The sequence below is a fragment of the Balaenoptera borealis genome, assembly GCF_965194805.1.
Source record: "Balaenoptera borealis genome assembly, chromosome: 1".
NCBI lineage: Eukaryota > Metazoa > Chordata > Mammalia > Artiodactyla > Balaenopteridae > Balaenoptera > Balaenoptera borealis.
In genome coordinates, this window is record NC_138860.1 from 43,219,129 (window position 1) to 43,232,673 (window position 13,545).

General features: G+C 46.7%; 1 protein-coding gene across 3 annotated transcripts in view; it reads right to left on the bottom strand.

Annotated features, from left to right (window-relative positions):
- PTPN14 (protein tyrosine phosphatase non-receptor type 14) overlaps nt 1-7,476 on the bottom strand; it is a 168,561-nt gene extending 161,085 nt beyond the window's left edge. For 2 of the 3 annotated variants that reach the window (XM_082401375.1, XM_082401377.1), the window contains exons 1-2: nt 7,330-7,380; nt 6,468-6,556 (exon numbers count right to left, since the gene is read on the bottom strand). The gene's annotated coding sequence lies outside the window, so the exon portion shown is untranslated. Of the gene's footprint in view, nt 1-6,467; nt 6,557-7,329 lie in introns of all 3 variants that reach the window. The other variant, XM_082401376.1, reaches the window with a different exon arrangement.
- Nucleotides 7,477-13,545: the final 6,069 nt, after the last annotated feature.

Here is a 13,545-nt window from a genome sequence, read left to right on the forward strand (position 1 = left end):
CTGCGCAAGGAAAGAGCCTCACCGTAGGTGACAAGTTATTGGGCCTGTTCAGGAAACAGCTGCAGCTTGGCAGAACCCTGGGGAATAGCGGGACATAAATCTGCAGAAATCAGAGGGCCGTTTGGGGGTTACCTGTGGAGAACCTTAAAGATCAATCTGAAGTGTATGTAGTGTAGACATGTAATTCATAACAAACTCACTTTCATGACCATGAAATCTGCCTTAGTCCCTTTTACTTGAGAACTGAAATAATGACCAGCGCCAATCTCGTGATTTCGGTGATAACGTCAGTGACATCATTGCTGCTTGGTACATGGCTCTGCACGCAGAACAGGCCGTCTTGGTTAAGGATAGGTTGGTATCCACTGTGACACGGTGTCATGAAGGGTCTCTTTCCTTTTCTTTTTAAAAACTAGTAACCCCGAGGTTGCATAATGAGTGATTTGCCTTTTCCTCTTTAACATAAGGTACAAAAGAAAATAATGCATAGAAAGGAAATTAAGCATATTCTAGTCAATAGTACATCTAAACTCGTGAAAACAATTTTGTTTTATGCCTTAACCCCCAAGTGTTCCAACTTATTAATCTTTCTGTGATATTTACACCCCCTTGATCTGCAAGGTTTCCTAGGTTTGAAAAATGAGGAAGAAGATTACCATGTTTTTGAAAGTATACAAGCAAAACAAAACAACAATAAGAACCAGAGTATCAGTGACTTGATAAAATAGCTCAGGGATGTGATTCATCTCCTCAGATGAACAAATAAGATGTGTATCATAAATAGCACTGATATCTGTTTAACTTAAAATCACTTACAGTCATTAACATGATAAAATCTTCCCAGAGCACCACACCTCCTTTTAAAGAATAAATAATAAATTCCACACCAAACTCGGCTCTAAACCTTCAGGTCAGTACTTCAGAAATGCATTCATTCATTGATTCTTTAAACACTTAAAAAAAAAAAGTCAACTCCCTTTCATTCTCTGCAAAACAGCAATAATAATAGTACCTACTTCACAGGGCTGTTGAAAGACCTAATAAAATCATCGAAAGTGCTGAGAACACTGGGATAGAGTCAGCACCAGTAAAGGTAAGCCATGGCTATTTCTAGCCAACCTCCATACAGGGTAGAGATTCTGAGCCAAATAAAACGTAAATCCTGCCAGGAGAAGCTTATAACTCAGTAGGGGAAACAGGGAGGTAAACATATATAAAACATGGTGAGACAGAACTTACCAATAGAGCTAAGTGCAAGGCGCTCTGGAGCTATAAAGAAAGGAATGCCTAACTGGTCATGGGAAGGCGTGTTAGGGAAGGAGAAGCTTTAGCTGAAGGCACAGGGACTAAGCAGGTGGCAAAGGGGAAGAGGTCGCTCAGGGTCAGAATGTAAGGAACAAAGGAGAGGGGATTACACATCACCAAATCTTAGGGCCCTAGAACAGAGAGAGAGAGAGAGAGAGAGAGAGAGAGAGAGAGAGAGAGAGAGAGAGAGGAAGAACAGCAGATGGGAATGGGAAGGTACTCAGAATAAAGAAGCTTTATCATACAGGTAATAAGAAGCAAAATAAGAATTTAAATACCATAAAAGATTTGTGTTTTAAAAAACTCTTTGAAAGAGTAGATGAAGAATATATGAAAGACAGCCTTTGAAGCTTTTGAACAATCCGAAGAGGCAGTGGGGATGGAGTGAAAGGAACAAATTAAGGATATTTTAGAGACACAGACTCAAAGGATCTAGGGACTGACTGGGTTTGTTACTGGGGTTTGAGGGTCGGGGTTGGGGGGTGCTAACAAAGAGTGACATGTTGAAGAGAACTCCAATTGCCTGGCATCAGCAGCTAACTCAGTTGATGTCACTAAGACAGGACATACAGAAGCAGCAGATTTTTGTGGCAAGAAACTAATGAGTTCAATCTGAGACAGGTAGAATTGGGCATGTATATCGGATAACCAGATGGAGAGAAGTACCAGGTAAACCAAACTGTTTGGAACCAAGCGGAGGGGTCTGGATGGGAGAAGATAGCCAAGCAAATCCATTAAAATGTAAGCATCTAATTCATGCTCGCCATGGGTCTGGCTAGGGATAAGTGGCCACTAAGTGACTCCCAGCCTCTCCAGAGCTCTAAAGCAACCAGAAACAGAATCATTCAAACCAATACAGTGAAAAACTTAAGTGACTACAACCCCAAGGCTGACTGGGATGGATGGACCAAAATGAGATTCCTTGGCTCAGCGATTCTCAAAATGCAGATGATCAAAGGACCAGGAGTATTAACACCACCTGGGAGTTCCTTAGGAATGCAAATTCTCAGCACCCCCCACCCCAAGGCCTTACAGAATCAGAAGCTGGGGTGGTGTGGGGAATAGCAGCGATCTGTGGTTAAGGAGCCCTCCAGGTGATTCTGAGACTCAATAGACTTTGAGATCTACAGCCTTAGCTAATGCCCCAATTACTTGAGGGGAATGCAGTGTGAAAGAAAGAACTCACAGGAGACAGATTTCCAAAGATGTGAGGAAACTATACGTTAGAAAAGGACACACTCTGCACGAAGACAAGCATCAGGAACTTTTGCTAATTTTCAACAGCGAAGCAAAGGAGAGCAAGTCAGTGGTCCTCACCGTAAAGCTTTCTAATTCAGGAATATCATTCAGTACTAAAATCTCAAACATTACAATCATGAAAAGGATGCTCTGCTTCTCAGAGAATGCCACACCACCAGCGAACCCTTTCTCATTTTCTCACCAGACACCTCCCTGTTGACCAACATCAAGCATTTATGCGATGGTCGCCTAGGGTTACAGGATCTCTGGATATGCAACAGGCCTCTGGGTCAAGCTAACTGACCAGATTCAGGATGAAACCCTTGAGCTGGGCCTAATGGAGTCCCCTAAGGAACTAAGCTAAATCACCCACATATCAAATCTTACACACAAGATTGATCTAAGCATGGCCACAGTATGTTTCTTCCAGTAGCAAGGACCATAAAGCAAGTCCAACAAAAGCCTGACTGGAGAGTAAAACAAAACCAAGCTGAGGCATATGGAACCAACAGGAAAAAGGGAAAGGAAATTAAAACAATGTTAATACGCCATTTATAATCCAACTTAGACACATAACCACCCTTATCCCACAGAAAGGTACTTAGTCACTATTACCTTTTACCCTCAGCTACTCTAAATCCTCATCCACAAGCATTGCATCATATCCTTTCATTCAAAATTATAAATAATTCAGAGATTATTTATTTTCATAATCGGTGTGCATGCAATACATGGCAAAGGCAATGGCTGGTCCTAGCAATGTGATTTCCTCTCCCCTTCCACTGCAAAAATCCCAGGCTGATCTGCATTTTCTTAAACTTTCTCCCTCGACCACTCAAAGGGGTCCTCTCTGACCTGGGACCAGTCTGCAATCCCGTATGCAGGATCTAGCCAATTCTTGACTATAATAATCCATTCTGCTTCTAGAACAGCTACTACACACCTGCGTTACTGATGTTTTAGGAGTTGTTCCTTTCTTCTAACATTCTCTCCTGCTGGGAGGTTGATACGAAGATCAATGAGTTAATGTTTGCCAAATACTTTAGGCTTCTCGGATGAAAGGCAACGTTAAAGATCAAGCGACCTGACGCTGGCAGGACACGAGAGGCATTGCAGTTGCCTCCTTATACTTGGGCTTCAAAGAAGGAAAGCAAGGCTGCAAAGACACTCATTTGTGTCGATCAGCTAGCTTTTGCACTCTTGCTAAAGGCAGGCGGATTTATTCTAACATCATTTAATTAACCGGATTTCAACATTAGAAACACAGGGATCCTTGTATTAGCACTGGACCCTTGTTACAGTAAGTAGTATACAGGGAAAAGAATCCTCTTCTCTGCCCTTGTCTACGTGGCTTTCCCTCCCAACTATCCTACTGCCTGGTCCTGCAACGCTCAACCTCCTCATATATGAGAGGCCAGCAGCTGCCAGCCAACACGTGTGCTTTGAGCCAATAGACCAAAAAAAAAAAAAAAAAAAGGGTCAAAGACAAAGCTTTATGTGTATGTTGGCACACATGTGAATTCAGGCTGCTGGGGAAAAAATGACACACACAAAGAGCACATTCATGGCCACATATAACTCCTGGAACATATAAATAGCCATCCTTGACCCAACACCTACTCTGTGAGGGAGGCACCGTTAGCAGAGGGACATACAGCATTACACAGAATTCCCCACAAATATCCTGGCAAGTTAAATACTACTGGCCCCATCTAAGAGATGAAGAAATGGAGACTTGGAAGGGCTGCGAAGTTCGGCCAACATCACACAGCTAAACGATGGCAGAGCTGGAATACAAACCTAGCTATATCTTGAACTCCCAACCCTGGATCCCTGGTACCAGCATACCGATAGCCCGGAAAAGCTGCAAAGTTTGCTACACACACCCCCTTGGACCATTTAATAAGCCCTCCCCGGGGCTCAGACAGGGGAAGAGAGAATAAAATCAATAAGAGGAGACCACAGAGTCTTATTTTAGACATTAATTTTAACCTCTTCTCTACCAAAAGTTGTTTGTTTTCCCTCGTTCTTTTTCAGTCAGCACAAGCAGTAATAACTGAATTGACTAAAGAGTTCATCTCATCTCTTTCCCCTGCCTTATCTCTAACAAAGTGCACAGTACTGTTCCGAGGCTTAGAATCAGTTCCAAAAAATGCACAGCATTTGGTGACTAAGTAAAGAAGTTCAAATGCAGGGTCACAGGTGACAAAGGATAAGAATATGGAATCCAGGTGGGGGACAATGTGCAATCAAAGGGTTTATGTTTGCTTCCCCGGAGCCAAAAATGGAAATCTTTAATAAGGAGGGAAGGCACTGGGAAACAAAAAAATTTTCATAGTTCTCGACTTCTGGCTCTTCCATTCAGGACAAGTAAGAATTCTCCCCGAAACTCTGATTTTCCTCTGAATTCTTTAGGTTCCTCCACGTGAAAATAGTCAAACTGCTCTTTCCATTACAGCTGTCCGTTCCACATGGTCCGCACAAACCTAAATAACTAAAGCATTAAAATTAACTATGTGTTTAAGCCGACGATGGAGGCTGGGCAGCGACCTGGGATTAGCAAGAAAAAGCTTCGCTTGAGCCATTTCTCTCAAGCAAGTCCTACACCTTCAGGAAAACCCTCGTCAAGGGGCTGTTCTTGAGATAAGGTATGGTGTTTGTGGGGAGCTTAGGTAAACACCCGACACTGTAGGAAGTCAATGTGCTCTTCTCACCCAGATGTACTGGCCTGAGGTCACCAAAAGCTGGACTTCTGCCACCTCAGCCAGGACACAGTCACTATGAATAATACTACAACGCCACTTCAGCCCCGAGAAGAGGCACCCTTGAGAGGCAAACCATGTACAGGAGGCTCCCGTACTATAAAACATTTTCTAGGCAGGATCTGCTGAATCCTGGATGATTAGGCTACAACAGTCTCCTAGAAGACATTCAGTCTTTCATAAAGTTTCAGAGGAAGGGAAAGTCATCCTTCCAACTGTGCTGGGGCAGTACTGACTGACTTGGAAAAGTGGAGAATACTACAACAAACACAGTGACACATACGTGAACCCACTCTGCACACACCCATTCGGATTAGGCAAAAGAGCACCGTACTATTCAGCTCCCACTCATTAACCTATCATTCTAAGGCACAAGCTTTTAAGGCCATCACCAAAAGATAAGGCAACTTTAATACAGGGCTCTGTAAGCTACAGTATTATCACCTGTTGCTGTCAGGTGGCTCTTTAACAGGGAATCAATACCATTCTAATGAAACCAGGCCTGGGCCAATTAGTGCCAATGAAAATTTAGATGGTCCCACAACCACTGCTTGTTGTAGAAACAGCATCAGGCATGAAGGCGTGTCCAAAAAGAGAGATGTGTGCTCCTCTGGAAGCTACTTGGTTCCCGTACATGCTTCCACTTTAATTTCTAATTTAATTTAAATTTCTAATTTAATTTTTTTAACTTGATATTAAAAAAAAAAATGCTACCCCGGCTACACTGAACCAACCTGGACATAAATCCCCCTCCGGCCCCCAGCTAGCTACTAGGTATGACCTTTCTGTACTCGTCTTTTGGATGACTCTAAATTTGCACAAGCTCTTTCCTCTACGCGAAATGCACTTTCCTAATCGGCCCTCCAGGTGAGCAACGGCTCAATCCTCTCAGCTCAGCGCACACCTCGCCCCCTCACCTCCGGACCAAGGCTTCCCAGGCCCTCTCGTTACACTCTACTTCCAGATCAGCCTGCGGGTTTCCTCCGGGAGGCTGCAGTTAGATCTTGTTTTAGCATCTTTGTCTCCCCTGTTCCTAGCCAGAGGGGAAACTGCAATACTAGATTCCTTGAATGAATGGGTGAACTAACCCATTTGAAGAAATTCACACACTGGTGGAAATCCTGTAACCCAACAGCAGCCAGCAGTCTAGAGATTCCTCACCTTCACAAAGAGCCTGCAACAGCAGTCCCTGGACAGACTGAAGACGAAACCCCACAATCTCCTTAAGTTGTAGCTGAGGGTGACGGCAACTAGAGGAAGAAGAGAGGAAAGGGGGACAGGGGCGGCGTTACCTCACTGCTCCCTCCAAAAGGTGGAAAATCCCTTACAAGCATTCAAACCCCAGATGTAGCGGTCATGCCAGGAGAGAGGGGAGACGGTGTATTAACAACACCCTCAGAACTTGTTAATACTCAGAACTTCGAGAGTTTGAGGTGGAGACCTGTTCTGAAATTATGCGGCCACAGGTTTTCCCGATGAGCTGGCCCGACCACCCAAGTAGGGGCCAAGAAGCCCTGGGGTTTGGTGGCTAGGCTGGGGCCTAGTGGGAGGGCATGCAAACTCCTCTCCCTCTGAAGATCCTGTCTCCTTAGGGGGCAGAGGAGGGTCGCGGAGAGAGTCCTTCTCCAGCCCGAGAGGCAGCAACGTCTTTGGCTTTCATCCTCCGGCCCGCACCGTCTGGGTATCTCCAGCTGCCCTCACTAGGCCCTCTCTGGTTCCCAAAAAGGAGAAGGGAATGGGGAAGAGGGGGCGAGAGTATGGATTTCACCACCAACTCTCCAGACAGCGCTCACCTTCCACCTTAACTCCCCAGACAAGCTGTGCGCCGCAGCGGGCGGCTCCCACCGCCACTTAAAACTCCTGCGGCCCGGCCACCTCGCGCCCCCGCTGCCCTGCCAGGCGTCCCGGGCCGCCGATCCCAAGTCAGCGTCGCCAGCGTTTGCCCAAGTCATCGGCAAGGCGCCCGAAGCGCCCAGGAGGCCCCCAACCCCGGGCCCGACTCCCCGCCCCAAACGCCGCTTACCTGCTTACATGGCCCTGTCGGTGCCCCGGAGTCCCGCGCGGAAAGGCTGTCCTCCGCGGCGGCGGCAGCGGCAGCGGCGAAGCCCCAATTCCCCCAAGGAATTGATTCCAGTGGCTGGCGGTGGAGGGGCGGAGGGAAGGAGCCGGAGGAGGCGAAAGAGGAGGGAGGTTTCCGCCGCGATCCCGGCGCGAGAGTTGGCGCGGGGGAGCTCGGAGAAGGGGAAAAGGAGAACCACCCCGGCTCGGGTCTGTCCCGCCAGAGGGAGGCTGGGACCGGGAGGATGGGCGAGGTGGGAGGGGAAGGACCGCCAGGGGCCACTGAGTGGCGACCGCTCCCCGAGGACCAGCGGCGGAGCGAGGAGGAGCGCAGCAACCTGCCCCCGGACTGCGCCCGCCGCGCCCGCCCGGGGGAGAAAAAGTTGGGACGAACTTTCAGGGGCCGGGAGAGCCAGAGCGGCAGGAAATGCGAGCGGCCGAGAGAGGAGGGAGGAAGGGGCCGTGCGAGTGGGAGGGGACGGAGCAGGCGCCAGCGGCCGCGGCTCCCCCACCCCCGGGCCGGGCTCGGCGGCGCGGGGGGGAACGCTGGGCGCGCGCCGGGGGCGGGGAGGAATGCGGCTGGGCGGGCGCGCGCGGGGGCGCGGGGGGTGGCGCGGAAAGGGGAGCCCCAGCTCCCGAGCCCCAGGCGCGCGTCCTTGGGGACGTCACAGCGCTGGAATCCGAGGAATGCCGGGCTGCAGGAGCTCCTTCTGCAGGCCCGGGGGAAGTCGCGCACTTTTAATGTGGTGGCTTTGGAGAAGGTTTTCAAAGGTGAGGGCCGAGCGGGGAGGACGGGGTGAAACTCCCCGGAGTAAGAGACGTGGGAGTGGGGAAGGCAAAGCGACCACAGCGACCCCGCCTAGCGCCGCTCCCGGCGGGGGCGGAAGCGGGGAGCCGGAAAAATCCCACCTACATCTCCGCAACCTGCAGAGGCGGGGCAGCGGCGGGAACTTGCCCACCCCGACCAGGAGCAAGGACAGTCCATCTTATTTGGGGGAACCCTCCAAGCAGGATGTCCCCGTGCGGCCACCGCACAGGGAAAACAGACCAGGAGAAAAGGAAGGTGGCTTCCCCAAGTAGGCAATCTTAAAGTTCTCTGTCCAGGACACCTGGAACCTCTGGGTACCGGACCTGGCGCCTTAACAGCCCCCAACCCCACCGCCGCCTCCCTGAATCGCAAAAGCAGCTAGTGCACGCAGGGAGTTAGACTATGTCGTTTTCCCGGTTCTTTCCGTGCCACAGAATCGCCCCACCCAGCCTGGGTAGGCACTGGGAGGGAACTTCCTTAGCATTTTCGGAGGTGGAGTTAAAGAGACGCAGCTGGTAAGAGGGAACAGGCACCGAGCCAGGCCGGGGAACCCGGGTTTTCGGACCTGCCCTGCAGTGAGTGTCCCAGTTCCTGAAAGCCTTGACCTCTGTAGCTGTACGATTAAAGGATTTGCCTATTTATCTGTGGTCCTTTGCATTGCCAAAATGATGTCTTAGGAGTCTGTTGTCACACTCAAGCCCAGTCCTTTCAACCTTTCTTAGGTTGAATAAGGTCCTTGAAGTCATTGCCACTGAGGATGTTGTCTCAAATTCCTTCAGTGTCCCACAACTGAGAAAAATTCCTGGACTCTTGGGGAAGAGCCTCTGGCACCCATCATGTACAAATTTGTGGTCACAAAACTCTGACTTCTCCGAGCATTTGCTAATCTTCAAAATTATAAAGAAGCGGAGAACTTAAAGGGATGGAAGGAAAAGGCTGAAGGGAATTAAGATCAGTTTCTCCAGCTTTCAAGAAATAGCTGGATAGCTTCAATACGGGCTTGCTGGATTTCCAAAGAAAATTAGAGTGCCTTACTGTTCACCAGGAAGCGTGGAAAGCACTTTATGTGCTCTTGTATATTATCCCCATTTCCGAGATGAGGAAAGTGAAGTGTGAAGAAATTACCTGTCTCACCAAGGGTCACAGAGCAAGTAAACTATGATAATGGACCCTAGTCTGTCTGGCCCCAAAATGCAAACTTATAAACCCTTCAAAATTTAACCAAAACAGGGTCAAGATTAAAGATAAGGAAAGACCTACAGGCTCTCAAGGTAGGAGAGATGAGAGGCCTCTTGAGGTCTTCCAGGAAAGGAAGTGGCATTTGTATATTTTTGCTTTAAAGTCACTGTGACACCAAACTCTTGAGCACAGCAAGCTGAGACCGTCGTGGTGTAGACGAAAAAGAACTTGTATGCAGACGCAGTTTTGGTTCTGCCTCTGACTAGCCGTGTGACCCTGAGCAAGCCACTTCAACTCTAGGCCTGAGTTTAATTTTTAAGGGGAGTGTGACGTGGAGGTCAGAGCCTGGTTGAAGGAGTTCACCTCTGAGGTCTTTCCCACCCAGTCTGAACTGGGATGAATGCATACTCCTCCAGGCAGATGGCATGCCTATGGAAGAAGCTAAGTGATAAAGCCAGGATGTCTTGGGGAAAGCACTGCCTTCGCACTGCCTTCAGAATCAAAATGAATGTTGAGAATGTTGCTGAGTGTTCAATGGCAACAAAAAACAAAAAAATAGAAAACCATCAGATAAGATTAAGTACTACTCCTGTGGATCCATTGTTATTTTAAATAATTTTACTTCTAAAATAAAAAAAATAACCCATTATTAATTTAAAAGCCCATAAAGTGCATCTGACCAGCCACATTTCTCTTTCTTTGGAATAGATCACAGAAAGGCAATACAAGTAAGACTGTTTTTTAAATAGGAAGTCCCACCTCAAATTTTAAAAGGCTTTCATTCTCTAGGTAAATATATAAAAGCTAGTCACAAGCTTCCTTCATAAAAGAAAAAAGCAACCCATTTCCTGTCTGCATTACACTTGAGTCTTCTCAATATGCATCAGAGTAAACAGGAGATTGATTGATGGGCTAGGCCCCAAACACATCACTACACATTTATTTAAAGCTCTGTAATTTTAGGAACTTGTCAGTATTAAATATCCCCCCAAATCTTTCAACTGTTTCTAAGCCCAATTTAAACTACAAATACAGGCCAAATCTCATGGGCTGCCATGATTCCTCCCACCTCCAATGTGTTGCTCACATTACTTTATTAATTTTATACCTTCAAAACCATTGAAAAGCAAAACAAAATAAGTTCCGCAATCAAAGAAAACTGGAAAGTCAGCAGGCTCTCTTACGAAAACTCTGACAATCTCTAGGGGCCTTCTACAAAATGTAAAGGCATACATAAGTAGAGAGAGAGAGAGAGAGATTGTTTGTTTTTTGGTCTCGCCGTGTGGCATGCGGGATCTCAACAAGGGATCCAACCCGTGCACCCTGCATTGGGAGCATGGAGTCTTAACCACTGGACCACTGGGGAAGTCTGAGATTGTTTGTTTTTATCCTAAGTCTAATTTCAGTTCCTAAGAGGGTATTTGGCAGTGTACAGTAATGGAAGGAAAGAGAAATCGAAAGCTTTTTCAAAATACACATCCTCTCTGTAACCCCTGCTCCCCATGTCTTATTTATCTTATCCCCTTGGTCTAGGGTAAGAGACTTCAGTTGGTATATATATGTTTCTATATATAATATTTTTAGGCAGTATTTTATTGAGATATAATTCACACTCAATAAAAATGTACATACAACTTTACTTTTTCATATGGATACATCCATGTGACCACCACCCAAATCAGGATATAGAAAATGTCCATCACCAGGACTTCCTTGGTGGTCCAGTGGTTGAGAATCCACCTTCCAATGCAGGGGACGAGGGTTGGATCCCTGGTCAGGGAACTAGGATCCCACATGCCACAGGACAGCTGGGCCCGTGGGCCACAACTACTGAGCCCACGTGCCACAGCTAGAGAGCCTGAGCACCACAACTGCTGAGCCCGCACTCTGGAGCCGGCATGCCATGGCTGGAGAGAAGCCTGCTCGCCGCAACAAGGGATCCTGAATGCCACAACAAAGATCCTGCATGCTGCAGCTAAGACCCAACACAGGCAAATAATTAATTAATTAATTAATTTAAAAAAAGAAAATCTCTATCACCACAAAAATTTCCCTTATGTGACTGTTCAGTCAGTAACACCTCTCTAGGCTAACTTCTACTACCATAGCATAGTTTTGCTGGTTCTCAAACTTCATATAAATAGAATTATATAATGTGTGTGTATGTATATGTGTGTCCACGTCACAATTTGCTTATCCATTCTTCTGTTGATATATTGGGCAAGTATATTTTGAAAACATTTCCCAAGTAATTCTGTTATGCCTGACCCCTCCAATTCAGAACCATTGACTTACAACCAAAGTAATCATAAAATAAGCCTAGATTCTTAACACCTACAAAAAATATTAAGTAGCAGAGAAAGAAAAACAAGAACATTTTAGAACAACCAAGTTTAAGAGTGTTTTAATGGTAGTACACATTCAGAGCTTCTTGTCAATAAAATTTACTGGAAATTGACTGGAATATGGACTTTGTGTTATCTAATGACTTTTTTTTTTTTTTTTTATTCATTTATTTATGGCTGTGTTGGGTCTTCGTTTCTGTGCGAGGGCTTTCTCTAGTTGCAGCAAGCGGAGGCCACTCTTCATCGCGGTGCGTGGGCCTCTCACTATCGCGGCCTCTCCCGTTGCGGAGCACAGGCTCCAGATGCGCAGGCTCAGGCTCAGTAATCGTGGCTCACGGGCCCAGCCGCTCCGCGGCATGTGGGATCTTCCCAGACCAGGGCTCGAACCCATGTTCCCTGCATTGGCAGGCAGATTCTCAACCGCTGCGCCACCAAGAAAGCCCTGTCTAGTGACTTTTTTAAGAGCTACGTGATTATGCAGAGCTGTTGCTTACATCCACACACACAGCGCACAATACTATGTAAGTTCAAATAGTCTTTAGTGTGAATGGCATCCCCTGGAGTTGTGCACCATGGTGGCTGTGATATTAGGAGTTCTCGTTTTAGAGATAACTTCATGGAGTCTGCTTTGGAAGAATCATTTCTGACACAGAAGACTGAGTCCTTCCCTCCTGGTTGCATCTTTGAGGACTTTCAGTTTGGGGAAGAAAAGTGACTTTTTTTTTTTTTTTTTTTTTTGGCCTCACCACGCAGCTTGTGGGATCTTAGTTCCCAGACCAGGGATTGAACCCATGCCCTCGGCAGCGAAAGTGCAGTGTTCTAACCATTGAACCACCAGGGAATTCCCAAAAAACTGACTTTCTAAAGCTCAGATTTCCCCACGTTGACTAAAGGCAGGAAGTCACACTCTTCTCAAATATTGGTAACATAACAGGAGACTTTTGTGGAGGCATGGATAAGATGAAAGTGCAAAATATCTGTTTGGGTTTGTTCTCCAGCCTCTTTTGGAGGCCCGCCATACTTGCACCCTTTTATGTCCCATACTGTCTCCATTTCCTCATCTTTCCTCATGTCCCAACCCTGCCATTCCTGATATACTGTCATCTCTGGCCACCAAGCCTTCTGGTCACCACATTACCTCTCCACTTCATTTCTCTTTCTTTTATCCATCTCTCAGGAAAAGGCTCCCTGCCTTCCAAAGGGACTATCCTCTGACCTGAGTCAAAGAAATGAGGGACCCCAGATCCATGGCTGCCAACCTAGGCCACAAATAAATTATTGCCTTGTTACTTCCCTCTGGAAAGAATTCCAAAGATGTTTAGGTTTTGTTTTTTTGAGCTGGGAGGAGAAAGATAAATCTGTCCTCTGGGACACTGTGCCAGCTCCCCTGGCAACTGCGGTTGACCACGTGGGCGATGGTATCAGTTAGAGTCATGTACGCCAAGCAGACTCACGCTAGGCAGGTCACTAGTTTTTCCAAGGAAAATGTACAAGAGGCAGCCAATTGTTTATTAAAAATTCCATACGACAGCAATATATGTTAATCAAGTATACTCTAGAAAGGATAATTCACACACATTATCACTACTTCCAGCAAGATTTAAAAGAAATAAAACCTAGTCACTATTAAGTATCTTGCCCATTTCAATGTATTCGTTATTCTCTACTAATTTCACCTTGCATCACAAACACACTTTGAATCACATCTTAAAGGTACAAGCTTCCTGGTCATACTCACCGGTCTCTGCTTGCTGGCTTTCCCTGCTACCCTCGGCCCCAACCTTGTCTTCCAGCTTTCCCAGGCTTGATGGGAACACACAGCTTACTTCCCATGCTGTCATGCGCACAC